General features: G+C 40.8%; 1 long non-coding RNA gene across 1 annotated transcript; it reads left to right on the top strand.

Moving 5' to 3' along the window:
• The first annotated feature begins 479 nt into the window (after positions 1-479).
• Positions 480-9837, top strand: LOC124044224. The gene is made up of 3 exons (XR_006840456.1): positions 480-533; positions 9517-9542; positions 9702-9837. It is a non-coding gene; the product is annotated as an uncharacterized LOC124044224 (long non-coding RNA).
• Positions 9838-12352: the final 2515 nt, after the last annotated feature.

The following is a 12352-nucleotide window of genomic DNA, read 5'->3' as shown; positions in this document are numbered from 1 at the left end:
CCTCCGTGCAGGAGTCTTGTTTGAGGTTGAACAGGGTGAACGTCTTATATCTGATAAGATGGATTCGAGTGTGAGTAAGTGTTGGCTCATCTAGGCTTATCCTACTGAGATTTTCCTACTGAACTGATTCGAGCCATGTGGTTCGGCCACTGGGCACAATGAACCAATGACCTCTATTTTTGTATATTTGTGTCACTATTTTTCTTTTTACTATTATTATTAGTTAACTAAGCAAGCATTCCCAGCTAAATTCTACATTTTATTTGAGGCCGAAGTCTGTTTTTATTCCAATAAAAGGAAAAAGGTGACACATCACTCACAATATTACCATTGCTCCCCCAGCAGTTGACAACATATGAGGCCCGTTTGTTAGCATGTGATGAACAGTGTTTCTCCCTCCCATCCCTCATTCCTTATCCCTCATATCTTGTCCTTCGTCCATATAAGGGCGAGTGCAATCACATTCAGAAGGACTTGGACACATTGAGAGGAAATGGAGTTTCAAATGGCGAGCACTGGTAGTTACCTGACAGGTAAGTTTCTCTGTTTCATTCCAGCCTAGTTATGTCTGCTTGGCTATCTATCTATTTCAGTTTACTGTAAATCTTATTCTTATACTTGTTGCAAAAAATGGGAAATACCAGTACTATGTGGGTCCAGTCAATTCTTCGTGTTGTTTTGTTGAAATCTGACTAAGGTGGGAAAACACACAGCAAACGGTTCATTTGTCCAAGCGTTCAACCAAATTATTATAGGTCACTTGAGACAAACCATAATTCAGATTTTGAACTTGAGATATAACTAAAACAAAACTGGTGCTGCACCTTACAGTCTCCATGGCAATCGAGCTGAGCTGGACCGTGCTGCCGAAGTCTGATTTCCTAATACATCTAAATCATCTCCCTGTCCAGGGAAAGAGGGAGGAGGTGGGAGTATTCTGTGTCAGGAAATACCTCGCAGCGAGAAAGTTGGCAGGCCATCTGTTTGGATAAGGCCGTCGAAATCTCTGAAGAGCACCGACTCCTGAGGCATATTGAATTCAGCCTTCATTAGAATTGATGATTAATGTAAAATGTATGACCTTGTCCAACTGAAAACATTATTTCAGGAAGTCGTGTGGTTCGCGAGCGGAGGGCATGTTAAAACATTTGGCCGTGAGTTTTCATAATTTGAGGCATTAAACCCTTTAGACTTTTACATGCTGTTTTCTACCAAGATACCTTTTTCAGGTTTCAATTATTGTATTAACAAATTCACCTTTCAATGTTCGATGGCGGTAATCAGTCTGGCAATTACGAGGCTAATTTAGAGTCCCTCTCTTGCATAAGGGGAAATGAAAGAGAACCTGTCCTGGTTTTCCCTTCATGCTCAAAGTAATGCACGGACTTCAGCTGAAAGAGTGGACACGCATGTTCACGTTCACTGTAAATTTGCCAAGCAGCGAGGGGAAATCACTCCTCCCCTTGAGGAAAACCCATTGATGTCACAGATATTGGCCTTTTTAACCACATCTGCTCTTGACATCTGCTCTTGACATCTGCTCTTGACATCTGCTCTTGACATCTGCTCTTGACATAGTTTCCACTAAGTCAAGAGAAAATGTCAGATTTGCTAGCTGACCTTATAGGTAGTTTTACTGACATTGATCAAGACTTGTACACACTCACACCCAATAACATGTGGTCCATTCTTGTACAAACACACAGTGATAAAAGCATGCTTCCACACACTCTGCAGATAGTGGCACACATATACACATGCATGCACGACCGAACGCACGCAGACACACACAAAAGGACCACAGGAACTCAAACGCACCCTGTATTCCTGCTCAAACAGAAACGGTATTCTTATTTCCTGCTCACACAAACGTGCATTGTGTTCCTACTCAATAGATACTGTTCACACATTACTCTCTCTTTTATTTCTCTCCCTCTGTGTGTGTCACACACATGCACGCACACACACAAAAACACACGGTGTGTGGTTCCTCTCCTTTGTTTGGTATTGTTTACCACGTGGCTGTCCCTCAGCTCCTTGGTCTTATCAGCGGTGGGTTGCCGTGGTATTTCCTGCCCGCACCAAGAGCAGAAGGTGGCACAGGATGAGTGCTGTTTCCTGCCTCGGCTGGAACACCCAAAACATAGCACCACCACCCAGCCTCTTTTTGCTGTACCCAGCCTCTCTCTCACACCCTGGTGCATCCACACATCCACACAGACCACGCTCCACTGGAGGTAGACGACACATTTAGACGTCGCACACTGCTCTTTTTTTCAGCAATAGATCCAATGGTGGCTTGGGAAGGGAAGGGAAGGGGAGACTGGAGGACACGAGACAAGACTAAAGGGAACTTGTGCACAAATTTGTTTACATCCCTGTTAGTGAGAATTTCTCCTTGGCCAAGCTAATCCATCCACCTGACAGGTGTGGCATATCAAGAAGCTGATAAAACAGCACAATCATTACACAGGTGCACCTTGTGCAGAGGACAATAAAAGGCCACTCTAAAATGCCACAATGCCACAGATGTCTCAAGTTTTGAGGAAAGCGTGCAATTGGCATGCAGACTGCAGGAATGTCCAACAGAGCTGTTGCCAGATATTTTTTTATGTAGTTTTAGAGAATTTGGCAGTACGTCCAACCGCAGGCCACGTGTATCCACGCCAGCCCAGGACCTCCACCTCCGGCTTTTTCACCTGCTGGATCGTTTGAGACCAGCCACCCTGACAGCAGATGAAATTGTGGGTTTGCACAAGCGCAGAATTTCTGCACCAACCGTCATGTGGGCAAACGGTTTGCTGACGTCAACGTTGTGAACAGAATGCCCCATGGTGGCGGTGGGGTTATGGTACGGGCAGGCATAAGCTACAAACAGCGAACACAGTTGAATTTTATCGATGGCAATTTGAATGCACGGAGATACAGTGAAGAGGTCCTGAGGCCCAGTCATCCGCTACCATCACCTCATGTTTCAGCATGATAAGTTCTTCCATGGCCTGCATACTCACCAGACATGTCACCCAGTGAGCATGTTTGAGATGTTAGGATGCATCAAGTAATCCTTCTCTGCTAAATGACTTAAATGTAAATGTAAATAACCCCTTCCTGGAGATCGACGTGTACGTGTACAACAACTTATTCCAGTTCCCGCCATTATCCAGCAACTTTTCACAGCCATTGAAGAGAAGTGGGACCACATTCCACAGGCCACAAATCCACAGCCCGATCAATGTTATGCAACGGACAGATGCATATCTGTATTCCCAGCCATGTGAAATCCATAGATTAGGGCCTAATGAATTTATTTCAATTGCCTTACAGCACATGAACTGTAACTCAGTAAAATCTTAGAAATTGTTGCATGTTTATATTTTTGGTTCAGTATACATAGAACGTACATTTTGGGCTGCACTTTTATCTTTGCTTTGGTTAACCTCCTCCCAAGTCCCAACATAGCAGGAAGTAGACTCAATTTCAGAGTGTGAGAGGCTATTTTCTGTGTTCCTTTCAAAAACCACATGTGAAGAAGGAGGGGGCCATTTTGAAGTTTTCTTTTCATAATTTGTGTCCCAACCTCACAAAAAGACTGCTTTGATCTTCAGTCTACAGTAATTTAATGTACACTCCGGTTCGAGATGAACGACACCCTTGAAAAGGATGAGCAAAAAATAGCATATAAAATAGAATAGAAAATTAATAATTCAAATACTGAGCTATGTTGTATGTTCAATATAATTCTATCATTTTATTCTAGTACAATTGCTCAGAGAAATATATTTTGTATAACCCTCAAAAAGTTAAGGGTTAAAATGATTGACACCCCCCCAAAAAAATCTTATTAATAAAATCAAACAATTAAATCTGCATCATTTATTTTATTAATCTCAGTTTAAGGAACTGTATTCTGGCTTATCATGACTTGCTGTTTCATTGGGCTATACACATCTGTACAATAGTCAAATGAGACAAAAATGTAGCTCTGTGTGTTTGGCGTCAAAAGAAAAAAGCATATGCAGAAAATGACCTCATACCTACTGTGAAATATGGTGGTGAATCTCTGATATTATGGGGCTATTTTGCTTCCACTGGTCCTGGGGCCTTTATTAAGGTCAACGGCATCGTGAACTCTACCAAGTATGGGACATTTTAGCCAAAAACCTGTTTGCGTCTGCCAGGAGGCTGAAACTTAGCAGCAAGTTGATCTTCCAGCCAGGCAATGATATCAAAGTGCACAAATAAATTGTTAATTGAACACAAAATCAACTTTTTGGAATGGCCATTTTAGTCTCTGGACTTGAACCCAATTGAAAACAAGTGGTCTGAATTGAAGAGGTCTGTCCATAAGCACAGAGCGAAGGATATCAAGGATCTGGAAAGATTCTGCACAGAGGAATGGTTGAAAATACCTCTCAATGTGTTTTCCAATCTCATACAGCATTATAGAAAAAGGCTCAGTGGTGTTATCCTCACAGGGGGAGGGTGTACAAAGTATTGAAAACAGTCAATAATTATGAGCCTTTAAAAAAATGTTTTTAAGGTTTTATTTATAATAAAGGAAAATATATTGCACAAGTTGGAAATTATGATACAGCTCATTTTTATCAAGGTTGTCAATCATTTTGGACCCGACTGTATGTCCCATTTTTATTCTGGCGAGGAGCCTTATTTGGTCAAAATCTCATTTCATCCATTGTGCCTTGAGTTCTTTCCCATGAGAATTGCAGCAAGGAATCTTTGGTCTCATCAGAGGGAATCTGCGGATGTGTGTAAATACGCCAGTGGCTCTTGAGGGGACCACGGAGGCTTTCAGACACAACTGATGTCGAGTGTTTATTAGAAGTGGGTTCTTCGGGTAGACTGTGATCACAGGGCTGGCCTGAATATATGTGGAACGTGGCATCTTGGATGTCATGACAGATTTACTTTCAGAGTACACACCCACATACCCACCACATCATCACATCTTGCTCTTACAACGCGTCCTCTGTGGAAATCGATAGGCATGAACCTTTTACTGCAGTGGGCTGCAGTGGGCTGCAGTGGGCTGCAGTGGGCTGCAGTGGGCTGCAGTGGGCTGCAGTGGGCTGCAGTGGGCTGCAGTGGGCTAAATCAGGGTCACACAGTGTTTCTTGATAGTCTTAAACAAATCTGTTTTGAAACAAAAGTATACACCTCACACTCGTGGTTATGTGCTTTTAAAAAAAGACACCTGTACCATGTCAGATATAGAGATGAAATGGAGTTGAGTTTGCATTCCAATATTTCACTATATACACATCACAGAAGACTGAAATATAACAAAACCGTTTGACATACAAAAACAGGATATTAGGCAGGTTTTTAAAATAATATTTATTCATTAGGAAAAATATTAATGACACTCAGGAGGCCAAAGAGGGCACTTTTGGTCATTGACTGCAGGAATTGTAGAATAATAGTGAAGACATCAAAACTATGAAATAACACATATGGAATCATGTAGTAACCAAATCAAAATATATTTTATATTTCAGATTCTTCAAATAGCCACCCTTTGCCTTGATGACAGCTTTGCACACTCTTGGCATGATTCCATATGTGTTATTTCACAGTTGGCATGATTCCATATGTGTTACTTCATAGTTTTGATGTCTTCATCGAAAATAGTTGAAAATAAAGAAAAACCCTTGAATGAGTAGGTGTTCAAAAACCGTTGACCCGTAGTGTAGTTGTTTAACCCATGGTCATGTTGGAATATTCCTGTACATATAATTATATTGCCTGCACTAACCATGGATCTGCGCGATGACACAGCAAAGTATTGTGTCGTGCTTCAGGCTCAAACTGTTACGGCTTGGCCTGCGCTCCACTCCATATGATTAAAAATGCCTACATGTCTTTTTTTAATGATCAACTCTTACTAATGGTTCTCAGCGACAACCACATGGCCGTGACGGCGTTTATAGAGGAAGCTAATGAAGGTAAATGGAAAGCAATGGAATGAAATGGAATGATAATGTCGACTATACCAGCTGAATGGAACTAACAGGAAATTGGCAGTTGGATATGTGTTGTTATTAGGCCTATCGACTGTTGATGCTGATAGTGACTGATATTTAACATGAAAGAAATAGGAAACAGAGAAAGTCAGGGTAGCCTATAATTAAAATATTTGATAGTTCCCATCCCTGCAAGTTCAAAGGCAGTACAATTTATACTGTACTAAAAAATATAAACGGAACAGGCAACAATTTCAATGATTTTACGGAGTTATAGCTCATATAAGGAAATCAGTCAATTGAGATAAATACATTTTGTCCTAATCTATGGATTTCACATGACTGGGCAGGGGCGCAGTCATTGGTGGGCCTGGGAGGGCATATGCCCACCCATTTGGGAGCCAGGCCAACCTACTGGGGAGCCAGGCTCTGCCAATCAGAATGAGTTTTTCCCCACAAAAGAGCTTTATTACAGACAGAAATACTCTTCCGATTCATCAGCTGTACGGGTGGCTGGTCTCAGATGATTCGCGCAGGTGAAGAAGCCGAATGTGGAGGGCCTGGGCTGGCAGGGTTACTTGTGGTCTGCAGTTGTGGGGGCGGTTAGACTTACTGCCAAATTCTCTAAGTCGACATAGTAGAGAAATTATGGTAGGAGAATAATTCTGTCAACAGCTCTGGTGGACATTCCTGCAGTCAGCATGCCATTGCACGCTCCCTCAAAACTTGGGACATCTGTGGCATTGTGTTGTGTGGAAAAACTGCACATTTTAGAGTGGCCTTTTATTGTCCCCAGCACAAGGGGAATCTGTGTAATGATCATGCTGTTTAATCAGATTCTTGATATGCCACACCTGTCAGGTGGATGGATTATCTTTGCCAAGAAGAAATGCTCACTAACAGGGATGTAAACCAATTTGTGCCAAAATTTGGAGAGAAATATGTTTTTTGTGCTTGTGGAAAATGTCTGGGATCTGTTATTTCAGCTCATGAAACATGGAACCAACACTTTACATGTTGCGTTTATATTTTGTTCAGTATAAATGTAGCTTAATGTCACAGCATTTCATAAACTTTATTGTGGGAAAGTTCATTTGTTGAAATGCTTCAGTTTGCTGCCATATGACTGGTTTCACATTTGTCTCAATTATAAGGTAGAATAGACCTAAAAATAGATCTAAAACAAGTGTCATTTATATTTACAATCCCCTCCGCATTTACAATGCTGTTATTTCTACCTGAAAAAAAGAAAGTAGATGCTGTTTCCATTCGGGAACTGGCAGGTTTGCTCAACCGTATTCATAGTTTCCTCTCACATAAGGGTGGTGGAATTAATAATGATTTGAGTCAAGGTCAGAATACGGCGTATCACACCTCCGTCACACCTTCCTTTCTTTGATCTCCACCCCAAACGAATAGCAAGTGAATAGCATGCTATTCTCATGCTTAAGTTCAAGGTCAGAATACGAATAGAGAGATGTGCCATTAAAGGGGCATATAACGTTCCATTTACGCACGCTTGACTCGGGTCGGAATCGGGGCCTAAGTGTTTTCTATGGACCTGATAGAGGAAGGGGTCCTTTTTCTGTACTATTAAATCCAGATTCCTGGTTACTTCTTAAATGCAACATTCATATAAGTACTACCACTCTGTTACAGTGCGGTTACTTGTGCTGCTTGCGATCCTTCCTTTACTCTCACTGCGACGGAAGAAACGTATGTTCTCATCAAACAAGCATCAAATGATGACAACCAGCTTGAATGAAGATCTGATCAATATTTGTCTTAAAGCAAATGATCTTCATTCTATTAAAATTCCACGGTCATATCCCACATTGATTTTTTTTATTTTTTTATCACAGTTTACTATAGACTACTACAGTACTTACTATAGAATTCTGCAGTAAAGTTTAGTATACTGTTTATATTATATTACACACTGTAGTAACCCATCGATCTTGTGTAGTACTTACTATAGAATGTTATAGTATACTGTAGAATACTATAGTATATCCACAAATAAACACTGTAGTAAATACTACAGTAATGTCCGCAAAAACACTACAGTCCGAAAAAACACTACGCTTTTTTAACAATAGTAAATATTACAGTATTTCATTTGAGTATACCCTGCAGATTCCCATCCCCCATATCCCAGTTTGTACCACCCATTAGTGAGAAACCTACATGCCAAGTATATACCCTATTGTACTCCACACAGGTTAGAGAAAAGGGCAGCAGCGCTGAACTATCCGTTCAGACCCCAGTCCTACAGGTTTTGGCAAATGTTCTTTTTTTATTAATTCTCCAGTAGGTTTCCTCAAGGAGAAAGCATCCACTTCTGTGTCAAAGACAATAAAACAAAAAACAGTAAATACTACAGTAATGTCCGCAAAAACACTACAGTAAATAGTACAGTATATTACAATCTGCAAAAACACCACAGCAAATACTACAGTATACTACAATTTGCGAAGAACGCTACAGTAAATACTACATGATACTACAGACTGCAAAAGCACAACAGTAAATAATACAGGATACTAGAATATATATACTACAGTTAACTGTAAATACTACAGTAAATACTACAGTATTGTCAGCAAAAACACTCAAATGAATAGTGTAGTATTTTTGAATGTGGTAGTGTTATGCATATTGAATTGTTTTCATCCAGAGAAAAAGAGAGGGCTCTCTCCACCCCTCTGGCTGTGACAGTTCCAGATAAACTGGGCTTGGAGAGTGGCATGACCACCCTCCACTCTCCTCTCCCCACAGACATCAAATAATGACAGGCTGGGCAGAAATGACAGGACTGGGTCCAACCACACTTTACATGCACACAGAGATAATCCTCTTGAAGCAATTAGGCCTGACCAGAGAATTCTTCTATAATCCACATTTCTCGTAAACCACCCCACTGATTGTCGTTTGCTTGAGGATATAAGAAGAGGTGGTTATGGGCCTTTGTGGGTCTCTGGGATGCTGGAAGATGAATGATGATGTGGGTTCTTGTGAAATTATCAAATTGTTGTTCAAATTTTGAAACTACACTCTAAAAATGACGAGTTCACAACAAGGTTTTTTCTAAGATCCTCAAAATTCTACGAAGAACCTTAAAGTTCTTGGCACTGAACATTTCTCCCAAACGGTTCTTCCAAGAACCTATAGGAGGTGGGTTCATTGAGGAACCTCCTCAGTTGGTGGGGGTTCTTGCAGGAATCTAAATGCCCAATTGAAATATTTGCATATTCATTTGAAAGGACAGCAGGTGCAGGAACTTAACTAAAAAAATATAAAGGTCTCAATTTAGGGTAAAGTTTGTCCCTTGTATGATCTAAATGGATTTTGTTGTATGACGACACCATCTATCTCTTCAAGTTTGTGCAAATCTTTCTAAAACAGAACATTTCCAAAATTCTATGGATACCAATCGACAAAGAGGTTCGAGTATATAGGCTATAAGAATATGTTGACTGCTAGCTGTATTGGGTGCAGATGACTGAACTGCTCACTTTTGTGTCTGTGTCTGCAGGCATACAGACGAGGAGGCACACAAAGGTACGTCAATTGGTAATGGTGTGTTATGCACATCACATTCCCCATTCTGCTCCCTTACCTCTTATCAACTGTTTTTTCCCCCCTAATCACATTTACCACAAGAACCAAGGTATGAATACTTTTAATCATCTGTATAATGAAAATATTTTGGATTCACAGACTTCACTCTCTCTACACCTCTGATGAATATAACAGGAAACCTGTTCAATTACCACGCACTGCTAAATCATTCTGGCTATGGATACGGAGAACATCAACAAATGATCATCAACATGCCAGAGGACATACTCATTGGACTTGGGGCTCTGCTGGGAGTTTACCTCATATTTGGATGTTGTAATTCTGCTTTGCCACGAAAATCATAATAAACACTGGCAACTAAAATATGGTGTTAGTGTTGTTGTTGTTATGCAAATGAGTATTATTAATTCATACTAAGAGGGGAGAGGGGGTATTTAAAAAATGAACCCCGAAAGGTTCTTCAAAGGGTTCTTTGAGGATCCACTAAAAGGGGTTCTTCAAATAATTTATAGGGGTTCCCCCACAGTTTCAATTTGAAGAACCCCTAAAGGATATTCCAGGGATCTTTTCTTTTTTGGAGTGTAGAAACAAAATATTCAAATAAAATGCTTTCCTGAAGAGAAGGGAATATACATACTTCAAATTCTTTCATTTTTGTGTTCTGTTTTCTTTTTTACTATTGCTCTTATCGATGGCAACATGGCATTGTGATTTAGCTACAGTTTTCAAGCATTGACCTGGGTTGCTTTTTAACATCACCCTTGACCGTATTCATGGTGTTTGGATCACTAACCATAAAAACGGAGGCAAATATTTTTGGGGGAGTCATATTTCCAGCGACAGGAGCCTGCTGCCGGGCTCAGCGTTCTCTCCACTAATACATTTCCAGTCAAAAGCTAGGGCTTTTTTGGACATCTCCCAGTTTTCCCCTGAAGAACAATGGCCTAAAGAATGTTGTGATATGGTGGCAGCGTTTTGGAGTGGTCTGTAACGGCGTTCGTCTGTTGGAGGAGAGTCGGACCAAAATGCAGCGTGGTGGTTACTCATGTTCTTTAATGAAGAATATAGCGATACATGAAATAACTAAATAAATACAAAAACAACAAACGGAACGTGAAAACCTATATAGCCTGTCTGGTGAATACTATACAGAGACAGGAACAATCACCCACAAAATACACAGTGAAACCCCGGCTACCTAAATATGGTTCCCAATCAGAGACTACGAGAATCACCTGACTCTGATTGAGAACCGCCTCAGGCAGCCAAACCTATGCTACACCCCTACTCAGCCGCAATCCCAATGCCTACAAAACCCCAATACGAAACACAACAAAATAAACCCATGTCACACCCTGGCTTGACCAAATATATAACGAAAACACAAAATACTATGACCAAGGCGTGACATGGTCCTGATAAACGGGCCCTTCCTTCGGTGTGATTGATGTCGAGACAAAGCATTTCGGGACAGTAACAGAAGATAGTGAGTGTGTTGTTAGCGTTCACTCTATGGGACTTCCCTTCCTCCATCCTTCCCATTCACAGCAAACCCATGGTGCAATACGTGAGAATACATTTACTGTTTCAATGTCATTGTGGCACACAAAAACAGTTCTCAGTGATGTATAATGCAGCCAGGATATTGTACATCGTGTGTGTGTGTGTGATATCTTGATAGGTAAATTGAGCTTGGTATAAGTTTTCTTGCGGCTGCTACGTCATATCCAAAACGGGGCAGTGGAGAGAGAAAAGCTGGTTTCTGTCTAGATCACACTTGTGTTATGGTTTGCTAATTAAAGGTGTGCTTGTCTGGTCAGTGTCTTGGACCAGGTGTGATCAAATCCAGTGAAATACTTACTTACAGTACAAGCCCTTAACCAACAATGCTTTAAGAAGTTAAGAAATCAATTTAAAAAATAAGTGTTAAGTAAAAAATGGATACATAAAAAAATGGAAAATAGAAAATAAAAGTAACAAATAATTAAACAGCAGCAGTAAAATAACAAGCGAGGTTATATACAGGGGGTACTGGTACAGAGTCAATGTGCAGGGGCACCGGTTAGTCAAGGTAATATGTATATGTAGGTAGAGTTAAAGTGACTATGCATAGATTAATAACAGAGAGTAGCAGCAGCGTAAAAGAGGGGCCTGGGTAGCCATTTGCTGTTCAGGGGTACACACAATACTCCATAATGACCAAGTGAAAACATGTTTTTAGAAAATGTAGCACATTTACAGAAGGTGAAAGTCAGAAATATCTCATTTACATAAGTATTCACACCCTTGAGTCAATACTTTGTAAGCAGCTTTGGCTCTCACAGACCTGTAACTTCTTCTTTAAGAGGCTCCTCTGTCCTCCACTCGTTACCTGTATTAATGGCACCTGTTTGAACTTGTTATCAGTATAAAATACACCTGTCCACAACCTCAAATAGTCACACTCCAAACTCCACTATGGCCAAGACCAAAGAGCTGTCAAAGGACACCAGAAACAAAATTGTAGACCTGCACCAGGCTGGGAAGATTGAATCTGAAATAGGTAAGCAGCTTGGTTTGAAGGAATCAACCACTGATAATCTCCCCTGATCTGGGGCTCCACACCAGATCTCACACCAGATCTCAAAATGATCACAAGAACGGTGAGCAAAAATCCCAGAACCACACGGGGGGACCAATTGAATGACCTGCTGAGAGCTGGGACCAAAGTAACAAAGCCTACCATCAGTAACACACTACGACCGCCAGTGACTCAAATCCTACAGTGCCAGACGTGTCCCCCTGCTTAA

This window comes from Oncorhynchus gorbuscha, linkage group LG09 (genome assembly GCF_021184085.1).
Source record: "Oncorhynchus gorbuscha isolate QuinsamMale2020 ecotype Even-year linkage group LG09, OgorEven_v1.0, whole genome shotgun sequence".
NCBI classification, from domain to species: domain Eukaryota; kingdom Metazoa; phylum Chordata; class Actinopteri; order Salmoniformes; family Salmonidae; genus Oncorhynchus; species Oncorhynchus gorbuscha.
This window is presented reverse-complemented; position numbering and strand designations above follow the sequence as displayed.